Genomic DNA, 15,172 nt, shown 5'->3' with positions numbered 1-15,172 from the left:
GGTGTGTAACACACTCTCACGGCAGCCCGGGGGACACACGTCTGCCCCGCGGTGTGTAACACACTCTCACGGCAGCCCGGGGGACACACGTCTGCCCCGCCGTGTGTAACACACTCTCACGGCAGCCCGGGGGACACACGTCTGTCCCGCAGCCCAGGGGACACACGTCTGTCCCGCGGTGTGTAACACACTCTCATCCCAGCAGCCCCAGGGGACACACGTCTGTCCCGCAGCCCAGGGGACACACGTCTGTCCCGCGGTGTGTAACACACTCTCACGGCAGCCCCAGGGGACACACGTCTGTCCCGCCGTGTGTAACACACGGCCTTCCTCCGGCCAGGCCGCCGTCTCCCGCCGTGTTGTGCACTAAGGGGAAAACGCTGTGTCATGAGGTGACCGGGAACTTCTGCCAGGCGAGCACCCAGGCGTGCGTGTGAGAGTGAGCAGCAACAGAAAAACAGCCTCTAGGAAGTGAGGCAGGAGGGTCCGGGCTCAGCAGGGTCACGAGTGGCCTGGAGGCCAGTGTTTGGGCAAGTCACAACTTCCTGGCACACGCTGAGCAGGAGGCTGGGGCCAGCTCGCTTGGGACTGTGCCTGGAGCCCAGGCGGCGGGCGCTTGGATCCGGGCAGATGTTAGGTCTCAGGCTGGACTAAGGACTGCTGGCCGGCAGAAAATGCCAGCATTGCTCCGGACCTTGTGGAATGGGTTTTCTGTCCCCACAGGAGTCTCCCCCCAGCCACTCGTCCTTCTGTCCAGGAGAATCTGTCCATCCCGCGCTCTTGCCGACAGCCCCGCTGTGTCCGGTTGGATTCTCTCTGTTTCTGCTCTGGACTCGTCCAGTTGGACGTTTTCTCCCTTTACCCACGATGAAAACCCTCCCCTCGGCGGCCTCTGTCCAGCACGGCCACAGCTCGGGCTCCGGAACCCTGGGCAGACAGCTTATATAGCCAGGGGGAAGGCGGGTCAACGTGTCCGAGCCAATCCCAGCCAACCTCTATGTGACTGAAGCCCGTGTTCCCACCAATCACAGCGCCGCCTCTCGCCAAGGGTTTCGGGCCTTGTCTGCCCCCTACTCGGCGCCCCCTCCCCCAGCTGCGTAAACCCTCGGGCTGCTGAAACCTGGGGGGGACACGGATGGGAGAGGGGAACCACACACACACACACACACACACACACACACACACACACACACACACACACACACACACACACACGGGGCGGGGGTGGGGTGGTTGGGAGCCGCAGGCAGGTCCCTGGGGCTCAGTGGCCCTGGCAGTCTAGACAAATCAGGGAGGAGCAGGGGCTGGAGCGATGGGTCTGTGGTCAGGAGCAACTGGAGGGCCCGGGTTCGGTTCCCAGCTTCACATGCTGCTCACAACTGTCTGCGGCCTCTGCATGCTCATGGCCCACAGACATGCAGCAAAACCCTCACGCACATACAACAAATCTCAAAGATTTTCTTTAAAAAGGTGGAAAGTGATAAAGATACCTGATGCATGAAAGTCCTTCCCTTGGAGTGTGTTGGTGCCCAGGAGCTGAGGCAGGAGGGTCGCTGAGAGTTCAAGGCCTAGAGGTTGATGCCAAGAAAATAATCTGGAAAGGCTGGTTGAGCACCGGCAGGTCTAGTTTATATTCTTTTTATTTGTTTATTTATTTTTATTTTATGAGCACTGATTGGTGTTTCGTCTCCATGCATGTCTGTGTGAGGGTGTCAGATCCCTTGGAACTGGAGTTACAGACAGTTGTGAGTTGCCATGTGGTTGCTGGGAATTGAACCTGGGACCTCTGGAAGAACAGCCAGTGTTCTTAACCACTGAGCCATCTCCAGCCACTGTGGGTTTAATATTCTTGTTTCTTCTTTCCTTCTTTCTTTCTTTCTTTCTTTCTTTCTTTCTTTCCTTCCTTTTTTTTCTTTTTTCTTTTTTTCTCATTTTTTTGAGACAGGGTTTCTCTATGTAGCTTTGTGCCTCTCCTGGATCTCGCTCTGTAGACCAGGCTGGCCTTGAACTCACAGAGATCCGCCTGGCTCTGCCTCCCGAGTGCTGGGATTAAAGGCGTGCGCCACCACCGCCCGGCTTTGTTTTTCTTTTCTTTTTCTTTTTTAATATTTATTTATTTATTTGTTATGTGTACGGTGTTCTGCCTGCGTGTGTCCCTGTGGGCCAGAAGAGGGCACAAGATCTCATTACAGGTGGTTGTGAGCCACCATGTGGTTGCTGGGAATTGAACTCAGGACCTCTGGAAGAGCAGCCAGTGCTCTTAACCTCTGAGTCATCTCTCCAGCCCTTGTTTTTCTTTTTATAGCATCTGGCATTTGGGGAAATTTTCTGTGAAAACATTAACTCATCCAGATAAAGGACAGAGTTCCAAAGATGGCCAGGCACGGCCTCTTTGGTTCTGGAAATGTGTCTGCAAAAGTGGACATTAGTGGACATCACAGCTTGAAAACACCAGAGCAAGCCAGAAGGTTCACCAGGGGCTGCATTTCACACCTGGGACCCGCCCTGGGACCCGCCCTGGGACCGCATGGTGGATGGAGAGAACCGACCCTGCAAGCCGTTTTCTGACCTCTGTACCCACAGCAGCTGCACCCCAAGCCAAATAAAAGAAGGGCAAAAGTTTTTCAAGTTGAAAGCCAGCTCAGTCGGCAGAGTTCAGGTGCAGCTCAGTTGGCAGAGCCTTGTAGATCAGTTGATCGAGAGCTTGTAGAGGATGGCACGGCCAAATAAGGGAACAGACCTGTGTGGTTAGCTTTAGGAATGTAATCTAAAGGTTTTTAGCAAGGCAGAAGGAATGAATGTTATTCATTAAGCAGGAAGAGAGAGAAGGGATAGATGAACCACTTTTATAGGCTCCCCCTGCACATGTGCATACGGGCTTACACAGCTACACCACGCATGCGCATAGATTACATGGTCACACTGTGTGCAAATTACGTGATCACACAGCACACAGATTGTGTAGGACATAAGGCCCTGGGATGACTGAGCCTCTCACCAGCGCGCACACACACACACACACACACACACACACACACACACACACACACAGTCATGTAGCTGGGGGAGTGGCTAGGAATCCTAACAATTCAGACTCTTTGTTTTTTATAAAAAATGGTGGGTGAACGGTAATGGGGTTGCCATGTCTCCCAAAACTGCTTCCAGCTGACTTGGTGGGTGTTGGTTAACTTTTGGGGTTAGGGAACGGGGCTTTGGGGGTAGCTGGATGTCCTGAGGTAGTGGATTGTCCTCCGCTGCTTTGGGAATCATCCATCACCTTCCGCTGCTTCAGGCTCTGTGACTGTTTGATAAGGTGCTGGCGAGGCAGAAGAGGATGTTTAGAAAAAATTTTACCTGGGAGAGTCCCTAAGAGGTCCCCTAGGGAGGGGGTCCCGGGACCAGGAAAGTTTGAATTATACTTCTCTGAAGTGGATCTGACCTGTCCAGGTGGATTCAAGCTGGCTCTGGAGCTCGGAAGAATTTTTAAACATATTAAAAAGCAGCCACAGGGAATTTAAGATCTTGAGCTGGTAGCCATGATATTATAAGTTCAGTACTCTGCTATCAGAATTTTATTGGTTAGTGTTAGATAGATAGATAGATAGATAGATAGATAGATAGATAGATAGATAGATAGAACTGGAACATGCTTGTAATTTTCACCAGAGATAAGCCTTATCTGAGACAAACCTCAGGGCACCTGTTTTCTTTATTAGTTTAGCAGAGTCTAGACCCTTTTGGGTCTGGGGGTGTGAATACCTCTGGAGTGTTACTGTTCTCACCACCTGGGTATGTTTGATGGTCCTTGGCCTCCGGCTCTATGGTGGTCCTGTAATAATTAGCTGAGTGGTTAATTAGAAGTCTGAATATGTTATTTGAGACACAGAGGGAAGCTGATGAAGCAGAATGTGGTCAGTAGAGACAGGAGGGTGTCCTGAAGCTGATGAGTTGGGAGTGAGGCAAATGGGGGAGCAAGTGAAAGAAAAGCTCCTGCCTTAGCTAGAAAATCTCTTCCCATAGGGGCACAGGGCAGGTTGGTGCAACTAAAAATGTGTGGGTGAGAGGGATGCCCTTGAAAATACAATTAAGTGGTGGGGTCTGGTGAGGTAGGTAAGGCTGTCCTCCTACCCCAACAATAGAGAGATGAGAAGGAGAGGTGGGACCCAAAACTCCCCCAGGACTGAGTAAGTGGCTCTGTGTCCAAAAGGAAAGAAATGGGTCATCCCGATGCTGTAACGGCTATCCTGGGTTCCCAGTGGGAGAGTCCCAGTACCAGTGTTATTAAGCAGCACTGTTTACTGTGCAAGAAAAGCCATGAGGAACACCACCACCCACTTTAAGAGTTCATTAAGGGAAGGGAACAGGAAAGGTGTGCGTAGGCCCATGGAATGACGTGCAGGAAGAGAGGGGAGGCATAAGTGGAACCCGCTTTCATAGGTTCCCCACACACATGTGCATATGGGCTTACGTAGCTACACCATGCACGCGCATAGATTACGTGATCTCGCAGTGCACAGATTACATAGGACCTAAGGCCCTGGGATGACTGAGCCTCTTGCCAGCACATGCATGGCCATGTAGCTGGGGGAGTGGCTAGGAATTCTAACAATGGAGAGAAGGGCAAGGCCCACTGGAGCCATGTTTGCCATGCTTGGGCTGGCTAGAGTCCTTCAGTCATCCCATCACTGGAGGAGAGAGGCAGGAGGATCACGGGGCATGCTAAGAGCTGGAGCAAGTGTGTAGCAGTTGAGGGCACTTGCTGCTGCTCGTGCAGAAGACACTAGCTTGGTTCGCAGCACCCATGTTAAGTGACTCATAACCCCAGAACTCCAGACATCTCTGGGCTCATGTCTCCTGTGTTGTGGAATGTCCCTTTACACTGTGTGAAGATGTATCACTGTGATTGGCTTGATAAAAAGCTGACTGGCCAATAGCTAGGCAGGACTTTGGAGGCAGAGAGAATGCTGGGAAGCAGAAGGGCAGACACCGGAGAGTCTTCAGCCAGACGGAGAGGAAGCCGCGTGGAGGGTACAGAGTAAAGGTAACCAGGTCACTTAAAAGAACATAGATGGAAAGATATGGGTTAAGTTATAAGAACTACTTAGGAAAAAGTCTAAGCTGTCGGCTGAGATTTCATAATTAAGAAGAAGACTCCGTGTGGTTATTTGGGAGCTGGCGGGCAGGACAGCGAAGACTGGTTACACAAATCTACACAGACAAACAAATCCACAGTTAGTAAAGAAAACAAGCACACTCGGCCAACAAGGCCTTCTACAGAGAGCACACTCGCACTGAAGGGAGAGGGCCAGTGGCTCTTTTCACATCTCTTCTAGACTGGCGTGGACCTCACGCTGCAGACCAGGCTGGCCTCAGTCTCCCAGAGGCCCGCCCGCCTCTGCTCCGGGTGCTGGCATGCACCTCAATGCTTGGTTTTTCTGTTGTTTTGGGGTTTGTTATTGTCTTTCCAAGACAAGATTCTCACTATACAGTTCAAGCTGGGTTCAAGTTCACTATCCTCCTGCCTCAGCATCTTGGGAGTTGGGATGACAGACATGTCCCTACCCTGCCACCATACTAAGAAGTATGTCAGTTACACTGCTTTTTAACCTTTATGTATTTACTGTGCAGAGAGGGGCATACCACAGGGCGTGTGCGTGGAGTCAGAGGTCACCCCACAGGCCTCGGTTCCTTCCCTGCACCACATGGTCAGAGCTGGGCTGGCTTGTGGTGGTCGGGGCCCTGCCCAGCAGCCTGAAGTCCTGGATTCCACCCTCAGTGGCAGAGAAGAGGCCATGGACATCCAGTCAGATGTAGGAGGTACAAACGTCCTGTGCTCACAGGTGAGCACTAGGGGACCTGGAATGTTAAACACACAGTGTTGTTCCTTCAAAGGAAGGGATATATTGCCGCTCAGAAGGGTGGGAGCGGATATAGTTAATGTCCCTGGTGGCCTTTGCGGTATCTGTGTGGCTGAGACCGGGTCCTCCCCCCAGACCCTTCTCATGAGTGAGTTTCTCCGTCAATCTATAGAACACAACTTTATGGAAGGTGTCATATGTACTTTATGACGAGCTTCGCTGGAGTCACGTCTGATCTTTATTTAGTTTACTTTGTTCCTCAAGGAGATTTATGTGTACTTTGTTGTACATATGGGACTGAGTTAATTATCACCAGGAAAGTTTTCACCAAATTGCCCTGCTCTTAAACATGCCTAAAATAAACTACTTGGGTCAGATTTCCCAAGTTTGAACCCACACTGGCTCCTGAGTCGTGTTGAACGACTGCCTTCTTGCCTCCTGAAGACTGTCACCCTGTTGGCCGTGGGGGTCGCAGAGATACCCTCGGCGCAGGCAGCGAGGTGAGAGACACACCTCCAGAACGTTCCATCTGGAGGAACACCGGCGCTTCCCCAGGGCACTCAGAACATTCTCCAGGGGCAGCTATGAGTTAGGCCATAAAACAACACCCAATAAATGTAAAAATAGCAAGGCCATCGGAAACATATTCTTCAGTTTCAACTGACTGAACCTGCAGTGGGTGGCGGCCCACGCCCAGCACCCAGCTCTTGGGAGTGGAGGCAGGAGATCTGGATTTCAAGGTCATCCTCAACTACATAAGAAGTTTGAAGCCAGCCTGGACTACATGAGACCCTGTCTCAAAAAAAAAAAAAAAAAAAAGGAGGTGGGGAGATAATAGTCACATTGCACAGTAGCTGTATGACACGTGACACTTGAACATGGGCTTACGGAAATAACACGGTGAAGCAGAAATACTTCGCCATGAATGAAAACAAAATGAGTGCAGGTGTGGTGGTGCCTGCCTTTAGCCTCAGCCCTTGGAGAGGTGGAGGAAGGAGGATCTGGGAGTTCCAGGACAGCCTGGGCTACACAGTGAGACCTTGCCTCGAAAATGACAGCAACAAACTTGTAAGCCACCAAACTCGGGTGTCACGGGGGTCACAGGGGTCAGGGGGGTCACAGGGGTCAGGGGGGTCACAGGGGTCAGGGGGGTCATGGGGGTCACAGGGGTCAGGGGTGTCACAGGGGTCACGGGGGTCAGGGGTGTCTGGGCAGCCATGGAGGATCTGAAGCCGTGGCCTGCCATCTCGAGGACACACCAGGAGAAGCAGGCGTTGGGAGGGTTGGAGATACAGCGGCATCGACCCAGGGGCAGTATCTGACCGAAACGCTTTCCTAGTCAAGGCAATAAACACTGTCGGGCATGGGAGTGAACACCTGGGAGGCCCGGCTCAGGAGGCTGAGGCAGGAGGATCAGGAGTTCAAGGTTATCTTCGTCTACATCGCGATGGGGCCAGCCTGGGCTACATCAGACCCCATGTCAAAACAAAACAAAGAACAATAAAAACCCAATAAACAGCTAGATCGGTACTGAAAAGGAGAGTTTGCAACATAAACTCAGTTGTAACTAGAGTCCGACCGCTGGGGGTGGGGGGGCTACGCAGTAAGGAGAAGATCGGGTTGCGGCAGACACACCCTGAAAACACGTTACCTAAAGGGAAAAGAAAACCCCAAAGGGCTGGGAGTCAAACCAAACTTCTAAAATGCCCGGTGCCACACCTCCAAGCCCAGCACCCAGAGGCAGAGGCAGGTGGATCTCTGTGAGTTGGAGGTCACCCTGATTTACATGAGCATTCCAAGCCAGTCAGGCTACACAGTGAGCCTTAAAATAAACAAAACAAAAATCTGAAATCTCAAGATATATATATATATATATATATATATATATATATATATATATATATATATATACAACAAATAAAGAACTGGAGTTGATAATCAAGATTCTGAACTCTTGCACGGCAGTGATGGTGCATGCCTTTAATCCCAGCACTCGGGAGGCAGAGCCAGGCGGATCTCTGTGAGTTCGAGGCCAGCCTGGTCTACAGAGCAAGATCCAGGACAGGTGCAAAACTACAGAGAAACCTTGTCTCGAAAAAAAACACAAAAAAGATTCTGAACTCTGGTCTGGGAATATAACGTAGTTAGTAAAATGCTGGCCTAGCGCCCATGAGGTACTGAGTTCAGTCTCCAGTCATGACTGAGTGTGGTGCTCTCTTAGCTACACATTAAGTTCATCTACACGACAACCTGTCTCAGCAAACAAAAATGTTGAATTTAAAAATATATATGTAGAGGAGTTGGAGAGGTGACTCAGGAGTTAAGTGAGCACGCAGCTCTTTCAGAGGACCCAAGTTCAGTTCCCAGCATCAGGTCAGGTGGCATCTCACCTCCAGCTCAGGGGACCCTACGCTGTGCCCCTCTGCACTCACATGTACACAAACATATACACGGAAATACAAACAATCTCAAGAGACCTATAATAAATAAAGGAGCTGGAATCACTAACCAAGAATCTCCCAGGAAAAAAATGTCCCAAACAAGAGTGGTTTACTGGTGAATTCGATGAAACATTTACAGAAGAATTCATGTCCGTTCTTTTCCAGAAGGAGAAGCAGGAACACCGCTGCTGCCGCTGCCGTCATTACCACTGTTTATTCATTTCATTTCCTTTGAGACAGGTTTTCAGCAAGTGGTCCAGGTTGGTCTAGAACTAATCATCCTCCTGCCTCAGCCTCCCGAGTGATCGTAGGTGTGTGTGGCCATCACCACTCTCATTCTCAAGCTAGGAAAGATACGTGGAGGCATGGAGCGGTGGCCCGACCCTCCGTCCCTAACCAGCTGCCAGCGTACGAATTCAGCAGCTGGATTAGTCCCTGTGACCCGGTCTCGGTCTCGGTCACCCCAGGAATTCCAGAGTGAGTCATCATTGAAAATCAGTTCCGATAACACAGCCATTAATAACGCAAAGGGGAACCATGTGACCTTGTCAGGTCACAAAATCCAAAGTTGTTTCCTGTTTAAAAGAATGCTCTCACTGAGAAAAGAAATCCTGTCCCCAGCAGAAAGCGTCTGTGTGTCACCTGGTGATGGTGAGCACTGATTCCCAGCACCACAGTCAGGGAAAGTGAACGGGACTGGGGCTGGGGCTCACTTAGCAGAGTGCTTGTTGCTCAGTTGATAGAGTGCTTGTGGCTCAGTTGGTGGAGTGCTTGTGGCTCAGTTGGTGGAGTGCTTGTGACTCAGTTGGTGGAGTGTTTGTCTGCATTAAGCCCTGAGTTTCGATTGGACTTTCCTTTGGATGACCAGCTCCCAAATAACGACTTATTAATTATGAAAGCTTGGTCTTAGCCTAGGCCTTTTCCAAAGTAGCTCTTATAACTCAAATTCTGTTTCTATTAATCTGCGTCCTGCCACGTGGCTCGGTTACCCCTCCTCTGTACACATGTCCGACTCCTTCAGTGCCCTCCGTCTCTCTGCCCACAAGTCCTGCCTACCTCTCCTGTCCAGCCATTGGCCATTCGGCTCTATATTAAACCAATCAAAGCGACTCGTTTTCACACAGTGTGAATGGATATTCTGCAACAACCTGCCCCTGGCGGCCACAGCGGTCACCCCAGCACGTGGAAGGTGGGGACAGGGAGATCAGCAATCCCAGGTCGCCCTCAGCAACACAGTGAGTTTGTGGCCAGCTTGGGGGCCACGAGACCCTGTCTCACAGAAGGAAACGGAAGAGGGAGGCCATGAAGGAAAGCTGGAGCTGCTTCGGACTTGATGGTGAAGTATTGCTTCCCCTGGAGGAAGACAGGCTGTCTCTCCTCTTCACCCTCTTGTGGAGGTTGATGCCTAAGTAACTGTGCAAGAAAAATAAACAGAAAAAAATAAATAAATAAAAAAACACCATCAGACTGTAGAAAACCCCAGAATCCTCAGCAGAAGCAGAAAATATTTAGAAGTTACATATGCTGTGAAGTTTAGAATACAGACCACCGGCCATACAGCTCAGGTGGGCGAAAGACACAGGGCAGCCTGGGTCCTCAGGATCTTCCTGAAACACCCACATGCCTGCCCAGCACCACAAGATGTCAGGCAAGGGTATCAATAGGATGAGCTGGTATTCGGTGAGCGGTGGGAGAGAACGAGGTGGAACCGTTTGTGTGCTGTGGTAAGAGGCGAGTGTGGTGGGCGTGGGCTGATGTTGGTGGCCCATGTGCCATCTGGGACCAGGGTGGCATCAGGGCCTGGGCTGCTGCTTACTGCCATATCTGGGTCTGTGACAGCCGGGGTCTATGTTGACGTCCACAACCCATGTTGCCACCAAGACCATGGGGATGCGCAGAGTGTGGGCCACCACCTGTGGCCATTGTGGTGTCCATGGGATATGCTACCGCCAGGGCCATGTCTGGGCCTGACGTCGTACCACAGCCAGGGTCGGTGTTGATGTTCGTGGTTCCTGATACACTGAAGGGAGCAGGCAAAAGCACCTTGGCCTGAGTACTGCCATTTTGACTTCAGACTCCATTTTACCTGCAGGGTGAAGTACAGCTCAGGTCTCCAATGGCTGATCAACCTCCTCCCTAAACCATGGAAACAGTCGTTATGCACCTTTAGTTCTTTAGAAACATTACGGCTGCTCCTAAGGACAGAAAAACAAACGAATCTGATTGGTTGGACTGAAAGGCTTGCATAGAGTATTGGTTGACAGTGACAAACACTCAAGGAAGCCCCAATCTCTAAATCCTGATTGGTGAAAAGTGTAACTGTAGCCGGGCGGTGGTGGCGCACGCCTTTAATCCCAGCACTCGGGAGGCAGAGCCAGGCGGATCTCTGTGAGTTCGAGGCCAGCCTGGGCTACCAAGTGAGTTCCAGGAAAAGGCGCAAAGCTACACAGAGAAACCCTGTCTCGAAAAAACCAAAAAAAAAAAAAAAAGAAAAGTGTAACTGTAACTTGGCAACAAATGCTTGTGATTTTTGGGTTTATAAACCCACTTCTGCCCCTGCTTGGGGGTCAGGAGAAACAAGGCTCCCGAGTCCTTGTCCTGTGGCCCTGATGGATCAGTGACCCACTTATGTGGCAAATTATTAAAATCTTTGGTACCCATGAATGCTGTCTCTCTCCTTCCTCATGGTGCATAATGGTGCTAGGTGTAACCATCGAAGGCAATGCCAATGCCAGTGCCCGGGGTCTGGGCCGCCACCTGTGATCATGTCGGTGTCCAAGGGCTCCACTTCCATGGGTGTCAGGCCAATCCAAGTGGCCTGTGCAGCCACACCAGGCCACGCTCAGGCTGCTACCGTGGGCCATGTCTGGGTCCGTGGCCCAACAGCAGCCAGGGTCTGAGATGATGTCCACAGCTCATGTTACCACAGGGGATCGTAGGAACCATGCGCGTTAAAATCCAAGGGCCATGCTGCGCCAGCCAGTCCCACCCCGCACCATAGGTGTGGGAGCCCACGGCATGGGCCTAAGAGAGCTGACTCTGCCCCTTGACTGAGGAGGTGGTCCCAATAGCCCAGACTGGGACTACCACCCAGACCCACATCCTGGGCCTTGGGTTGGCCCATTCTATCATCTACCCCATCTACGACCTGCTGGAGTGCGCGAAGGGACTGGTCCTGTGGAACAATAACCGCAGGATCAGGATGTCCAAGAGGGATGTCAGTGAGGGTCCAGGGATGATGACGTGCCAGAGGCCCTGGACCAGACCAGTGACTCACTGCACTGAACATTCTCTGGATGGTGCTGAGTGGACAAAGAGTGTGATGTGTGACACACTGCAGCTCTCGATGCCACGAGGATGAAGGAACAATGTTGGAAAGACGGAGGAGTGAGGGGGATTTTTTTTTGGTTGTTTTGTTTTTAATTAATTGGGGGGCACACTGCAGGGGTGAGGGGTGAATATGGAGGGATGGGAGGTAAGTCAGATTGGGGTGCGTGATGTGAAATTTCCAAAGATCAATAAAAAATTATGTTTAGAAAAAAATAGAATACAGATTACTCAGCCACGCAAGGACCAGGCAGACGCCATAACAGGCTGCTCAGTCTTCTCTCAGAGATCAGGCCTCAATTTCAGTTTCCTGAGACTGAGCAGGCAGTTTCTGGGAGGACCATGACTTAGTCCTTGCAGTAGCTCCCTTTCTGCACGTACTCTGACTGCTCAAGGTTCAGTTGTTTATTGTCCGGGACCCCTCACCAACTTAGAGCTCCGTGCATGGATCAGTGTGAACGTGTGAGGCCAGCCAGCCTCCATGGCCGCTCAAGGACAGAGCCTGGGACTTGTCCAGGCCTGCCCCCAAATGGATAACTGTAGCCCTGACAAACCCCCAACTAACCCTAGCCAATTAAAAGTTACTAATATGATAGCCACTCGCATAAACCAATCCTGAGTCTGTTCCTATGTAGTCTGTAGACCCCAGGCCCCCTTGTTTACAAACCCTGCCCCATTGCTACTCGGGGTCTCTCCTGCTCTGCTGCTGCATCAGACGGATGGAGAGTCCCGAGTTAACTCATAACAATACAAAGACTCTGCTTTTGCATCGGGTTTGGTCTCTTGGTGGTCTTCAGGGGACTCTGGGTACAACGGACAAATAGCCAAACCTTGTAAAAGCATCAGGGCTGGAACAACTCAGAGGCAGAGCACGTGGCTAACTCAGAGAGACAGAGACAGGGAGAAAGAGACAGAGAGACAGACAGAGGGAGACAGACAGAGGGAGACAGAGATAAAGAGACAGAAAGAGACACCCACACACTCATAGAGATACAGAGAATGGAGATAAGCCTGTGACCATGGTGCTCAGGGCTCCTACGCCCTGCTCAGGCCTTCGTTTTGGACTTGAAAATCTAAGAACCACAGAGAAATTAGGTTCCGTGTGTGTGTGTGTGTGTGTGTGTGTGTGTGTGTGTGTGTGTGTGTATGTGAGTGAGTGTGTGAGTGACAGAGACTGCAGGAACCCCAAGTCCTGACCCCAGTCCCTCACTGGGGATCCTAGACAGGGGCTCCACCCCTGAGCCACGCCCCCAGCCCCTCACTGGGGATTCTAGGCAGGGGCTCCCCCCCTGAGCCACGCCCCCAGCCCCATTTTCGGAAGTTTTGTTTTGTTTTTCAAGACAGGGTTTCTCTGTGTAGCCTTGGTTGTCCTGGAACTCACTCTGTAGACCAGGCTGGCCTGGAACTCACAGAGGTCCTCCTGCCTCTGCCTCCCGAGTGCGCCACCATGCCTGGCTCCTTTCTTGGAGGTTTTAAGTGACTGAGATTCTGGTCACTATTTTCTTGGGAAACACACTATCTACCCCATCTCTGTATTTTGTTCATTCCCTTTGCTCCAATAATTCCTCGAAGACTTACGGTGTTCTGGAGTCTTCTTGGGCACTCTTTGTTTATGGCTTATCTTTTCAACAGTTCTGTGGGCTTACACTTGTCCAAACACCCCACTCTGTACAGAGGGGGTGGGATTGAGTTCCCCGCAGAAAGGGCAGTGTGTGGGTGCTGCTGAGGGTGACTCCGCCAGGACTCTGGGGACAAAAGTGTCAGTTGAGCCCCTGTGGGGGGGAATGAGGGGGGCTGATCAGCTGACCCTCTGCAGGCCCCACATGCCTCAGCAGAGCAATTCCCAGTGTCTGCCGTGGACCCTGGTTCCCATGCTCAGCCTGTACATTTATGAAGTGCCTGCTGAAGCCGGGCGGTGCACGCCTTTAATCCCAGCACTCGGGAGGCAGAGGCAGGCGGATCTCTGTGAGTTCGAGGCCAGCCTGGTCTACAGAGTGAGTTCCAGGACAGCCAGGGCTACACAGAGAAACCCTGTCTTGAAAAAGTAAAAATAAAAATGAAGTGCCTGTTGAATGTTGGGCCCTGGCTGAACTCAGATATGTAACCTCAACAGGCGAGTGTGTGTTTAGCAGTTACCAGGGAAAATTGGGGAAACTGAGACCCCACAGCAGGACAGATCCTTCCCTAGGTCACCCCACATCTTCATCTTGACTAGCCAGGGCTCTCTCTGCCCCATGGTGCCCTCATGGTAAAGTGAGAGTTACCAACACCGGTACTATGAGGTGGAGGCCGGAGAATCAGGAGTTCAAGGCCGCCCTTACCTATCTGGTGATTTCTAGGCTAGTATGGGTTATGTGGGCCTTATCTCCAAAAACGAAAATCAAATAAATAAAAATAAACAATCGGGCTGGAGAGATGGTTCCAGTGATGCCCCCTCGGCCTCTGAGGTCACTGCATGTACTCAGTCACATGCACATGCAGGCAAAATACCCATACACATAAAATAAAATAAAAAACAATTAGAAAAAAGAACCATGAAACCCAGAAGCTGAAAATCTAAAACTCCTCACTTGTTCCCTCTGTACCTCACCTCTGGCTCTGGCTCCTTCTCTATCATACTTCCCCATTCCCTTATCAGTACCGCACAAGGAGAAGCCAGGGCTGTCTGGTCCCCTACCCAGTTCTGGGGAACCTGGGACATGTCTGGGCAGGTCTGAGGTACTTGTAAAAGCTGCACATTCCTTGGAAGCAAGTTGCCAGAGCCAGAGGGAGACCTGACAGCAGGCAGCCCGGAGGAGGAAGGACCTGTTTAAGGTCCACAGGAGCAATATTTGACCCTCACTCCCATTCAGGTCTGTCACACAGTATGACCCTTTCCCTCCCAAACATGGCATTTTGAGTGACATCTAGAAGTTTACCAGGGGTGTGTGTGTGTGTTTTAAGACAGGGTCTTGACCAGGTATGGTGGCACACATCTTTAATCCCAGCACTCAGGAGGCAGAGGCAGGCAAGTCTCTGAGTTCAAGTCCAGCCTGGTCTATGGAGTGAGTTCCAGGACAGCCAGGGCTACACAGAGAAACCTTGCCTCAAAAAACCAAATAAATAAACAAAAGTCAGGGTCTCATGTTACAGGAATCATTTTTCTCCTTCTAGCAGGTAAGTCACTGGGGACGGAACTCAGATTTTCGGGCTTCACCTGCTGGGCCCTCTCACTGGCCCAAGATTTATTCCATATGGAAAACGATCAGAAAGGTCAAGAGTGCCCTGCAGGGTCCTCAGAAGAGGCTCAGGGTTCAAGCCCATCAGAGTGTCAGAGCACACAGAGTCGGTCCTCCACCGCGCTCAGCTCCAGTCACTCCCGCAAGGTGGTCTGACAGGAAGTCGGAACTGTGTGGAGTCTTTGCTAGTGCCAAGTTAAGTTCCAGCTTTGGCTGCACGAGCAGCAAGAGAATCCTGGGGAAACTCTAATGTTTTTGAGTCCCTTGTTTAAATATTCTGATAGACAAGAGAAGGGTCAGGTGTCCTTTAGAACTGCACTTCCTGCCT

Source organism: Peromyscus californicus, unplaced genomic scaffold (genome assembly GCF_007827085.1).
Source record: "Peromyscus californicus insignis strain IS unplaced genomic scaffold, ASM782708v3 Scaffold_23__1_contigs__length_62951481, whole genome shotgun sequence".
NCBI lineage: Eukaryota > Metazoa > Chordata > Mammalia > Rodentia > Cricetidae > Peromyscus > Peromyscus californicus.
The sequence above is the reverse complement of the archived record's forward strand: the minus strand, read 5'-3'. Positions refer to the sequence as shown.